Here is a 4219-nt window from a genome sequence, read left to right as displayed (position 1 = left end):
CCACACTTGAACTTTTGCTTGTCCTCAAGCAAAACTCTTTAAATGTGGCTTACACTCCCAAATGGAATAGGTAGAAGAGAAAGTTTTTGGCTTGTCATAGAGTGTCGGGAATCCAAGGTCTTTGTAAGTTTTATTTTTATTTATTTACAATCCTATTCGTTATGATTTATTTTGAACGTTTCATAAGATAAATTACTTATTTGGGCATAGCATGCCTTATTAAAATTCCATTTATATACAAGTTCACATACCTCACGGGAGATCACTCAACACTCGGCCGAAGGTGTATATTTTTAGTGAATCACTCGAGAGCGGCATGGAACTTACGCCTTCCATAGGCTTGCCAAGCAATCAATCCTCCTCCTTTTTAACTTTTTACCTTTGTAAATATCAAGAGGACTTTTTTGGGGTGAAGGGTTAGGCTTGGGTTAAAGGTGGGTGGTTGGTTAGTGGTTAGTAAAAAAGGCGAAAGTCGTAACAAGCGTCGGTTTTCGTGAAATACCTTGTTTTTAGTGACTTTTTATTTTTGAAGTATTTCTCCAAACAAGCTTTTATATAGCTTTTGTTTGTTTTTGACTTCATCATAAAATTATTATTATTATTATTATTATTTTTTTTGATCGTCACATAAAAAGGTGAGTTTACGAAAAAAAACGAGCTTGTTACTAAAATAAAGGGTGAAAAATAAAAAGGTTTTTGGTGGGTAAAAAGGGTTTTGGGGTAATGAAATGAAAGGTTTAGGCTCAAAGGGGCTATCTAGGGGGATTTTGGGTAGGTAAAAAAAATGAAAAATAATGGTTTTGAAAGAAAAATGGTTAGTCCTAATGCCTCCATCATTTACTTACTTGGGTTTAAGTTGGTAAGGACCGGGAATGTATCGTCGTGGCAAGTTCTAGATTTGTAAGAACCGAGCGGCTATTCACACAAGAAACGAAAAGTGAGCATTTAATCTAAATATGTGTATTTTTATGCTCAATAAAGGCTCAAAACTCACTTTTGTGGGAAGGGGTTTTTAATGTGATCAAGTATATATAATTGAATTTTTAACTAAGCTTGTCATGCCGTTTCATAATTTTCTTGTGTTGGTTCTTTTTATCATGACGCTATCGGTTGTAAACTTGTAAAAATATAACCTTTTTAGAACTTGTTATTCCCAACTTAAACTAAGACAAGTAAATAAAAAAAAAGAAAAAGTTTTTGAAAAAAATTTGGGGTGTTTAGCGGTTCCAATAGAGTTTTGTGTAAGGCTTGTGTTTAGGATTTTGCAAAATTTCAAGGTTTTAGCATCCCCCCCACACTTAAATTACACATTGTCCTCAATGTGTCCAAAAATAAAGTTTTTGGTTGATTAGAATGTGTAAAAGTGGGTTAAAAAGCAAAGATTTATGTTACTGGCATCCTGGACACGGCCCCGTGTTGACCGGGCACGGCCCCGTGGTCAAGTGCCAGTAACAAAAATTACAGAATTGAAACAGAAGCCTGGACACGGGGGCGTGTCCGCTGAACACGGCCCGTGTCCAGTTACCTGAACTGGGTGATTTTCTGCAGGGGGCTCAGCACGGGGCCGTGTTGGTTGGGCACGGCCCGTGTTGAGCCTTCTGTAATGGAGATTTGTGTCGGGTTGCTCTGTTCTTTTTGCATGGTTCCATTTTTCTTGTTCCCTTTTTCATCCATTACCACCATGAGTGTGTTTTATTCTCAAAACAACCATCAATCTTAAAAACCATCATAGCATTGCAAATCATAGAGAGATATTACATTAAGTTAGCTAAATAACTAGGGGATACATAAGGTTATCATAAGGGTTCTACTTATTTAAGAAAATTTCGGGAATAGCTTCCCGATGTAGTAACTCTCTCTAGCCGATGGCTCCTCGGTTGTCATTCAAAGCCATTCTTCTATCTCCCTTGGGAGGTAGAAGGCAGCTTCATTCTCTTCGATGTCTCGAGGAGGAATGCTCACCGGGACTCCTTGCACCACCCTTGGTTGAGGTACTTGGTGCATGGCGTGCCATTCGGCTGGAATGATGACCTCGGGTACTACATTCCACGCCCTTTGGGTTATTACCGGAACCAAAGGCGGGGAAGCGAGAAGGTTTAATCTCTGGTGCAGGAGATTTACTTCTCGTAGGCAGCCCTCCAAACCTACCGTCAGATGATTAATACGATCCACCAAAGCTTCTTCTACTCCCGTCATCTCGTCTATGGCTTCCCTCAAAGCGTAAACGTAGTTTACTAGGGAATCCTCCGCCGTGGACGATCTCCTTCCATTTCGGTTACTTCTTGAAGATGTTCCGCTGTTTCTGCTGGCCATTCTCTGCGAAATAAGCCGAAGATAACTAAACTTTTGCAAAACAGTTCCTCGAACACGGCCTTGTGCTCAGTGAGCACGGCCCCGTGTTCAGCTGTCTGCAGGATTTTTGTCTAACGATTCCAGGTTTTTTTTTTTTTAAATTATTTTAATACACTTTTATTGCGTTTTAAGCTCAAATAATTTAAAACAAAGTTATAGAACTAACTTTAGACAAGAATCTGTTGCAAAAACTCCTACAAACCTTTCATAGAAGGTTGGAATCATGGGTTTCCAAGCTTCCATGGAGGTAAGGTTTGAAAAAATTTTGGAAGAAGGAGAAATGAACAAAAGTGGAAAAGACAAGATGGTCCTTAGGAACCTTCTTTTAGCACTTACCTAGGATGGTATATGTGAAGATCCCAGGAATCTCTGCTTGGTGAAGTGGTCAAAAATGAGCAGGATTCAGGCTGCATTTAAAGAAAACGACAGCACACTGGACACGGCCCCGTGTTCGCTAGACACGGCCCCGTGTGCAGAGAAAATCCTGACACATTTTGTCCGTATTCTGACAGAATCAGCAGAGAATCTTCTGAGTGAACACGGGGGCGTGTTGACCGGGCACGACCCCGTGTTGGCAGGCTGTTTTTATGGAGTTTTGTCTCTTACTAAGGAGCTAATCTATATCGGGTGGCTCTTGACTTGTTGGAACAACCCCAAAGTGCCTAAGATACCTTAATTGTCCTATACTAAGGCGAGAACGCAAGAGGTTGTCGGTGAGGGTAATTCCTATTTTCATTCTAGGTGGACAAGTCCAACCCTTTCCCGGGCTCTCGTTAAAGAAGGTGTATGCCGAATCGCTCAGGTCTATGTATGCATCGAACGAAGTCGATGGGGAGTCCTTCACGGCACAATCGGCACAGGGACGACTATCGTCCGCGTCTTTTCTAGGTAAGAAGGTATTTTCGGGAGCAACGACGTTGTCGGAATGCGGTTCCAACATTTCCTCATGGTCATCATCTTGGGATGGATCTAAAAAATCCTTCCTAAGTTCTTTTGACCAATTGAGAAGTAGTTCTTCTAGTTGAAATAACTCGTCAAGGAGCATTTCTCCTAGAATATCTGGCTGGGCGCATTCGAGGGAGAAATAGTGCTTATTTTTACTTTCGCCCCTCTTAAGGTTACAAGGAATCGGTGGGTCTATATAGTGGGGCCTATAAGTGAGGAAAAAACATTTTAATTCCTCATGTTCGCCTCCACATATTCGACACCACAAACCATAAGAGTGCCGAAAGTAAAAAGAATTACTATCACTCATGTTTGTGTCAGAAATTACCAACCGCCGGGATCTAACGGTTATGTTTTCAGCAACTGAATCTTGGGCACGGGGGCGTGTTGAGTGGACACGGCCCCGTGTTCAGCTTACTGTCTGACTTAAAACAGGATTGCCAGTTCCAATGATTGAGCATGGGGCGTGTTCAGCGGGCACGGCCCCGTGTTGAGCTCTGCAGAAGCTGAAAAACTAAGAAAAAATCCTAAAAAATTAAAGAAAAATAAAAATATGATTAGGCCGTTGATTCCTAACTTTCTTAAAATCCTTGTGTCCCCGGCAACGGCGCCAAAAACTTGATGTGCGTGAAGTGTGTTATATTTTTTATATATATTTAAGCCCTTTTTACACTTTTAGCCAAGTTTTAAATTTATAAAACACGATATTCACTAACACTAAACACACATATGGGCAAGTGCACCCATCGTGGACGTAGTATAGTGTTGGTAAGATACCGAGGTCGTCCAAGGACACAAGAGCTTTTAGTACCGGTTTATCCTCAACGTCTAATCAAATCAAAAAGGTTAGAAAAATGTTTTAAACTAAGAAAAATAAAAACTAACTAAATGCTGAAAATAAAAATAAAATAAAAACAGATAG

This window comes from Helianthus annuus, chromosome 9 (genome assembly GCF_002127325.2).
Source record: "Helianthus annuus cultivar XRQ/B chromosome 9, HanXRQr2.0-SUNRISE, whole genome shotgun sequence".
Taxonomy (NCBI): domain Eukaryota; kingdom Viridiplantae; phylum Streptophyta; class Magnoliopsida; order Asterales; family Asteraceae; genus Helianthus; species Helianthus annuus.
Note: the sequence above shows the minus strand (reverse complement) of the source record.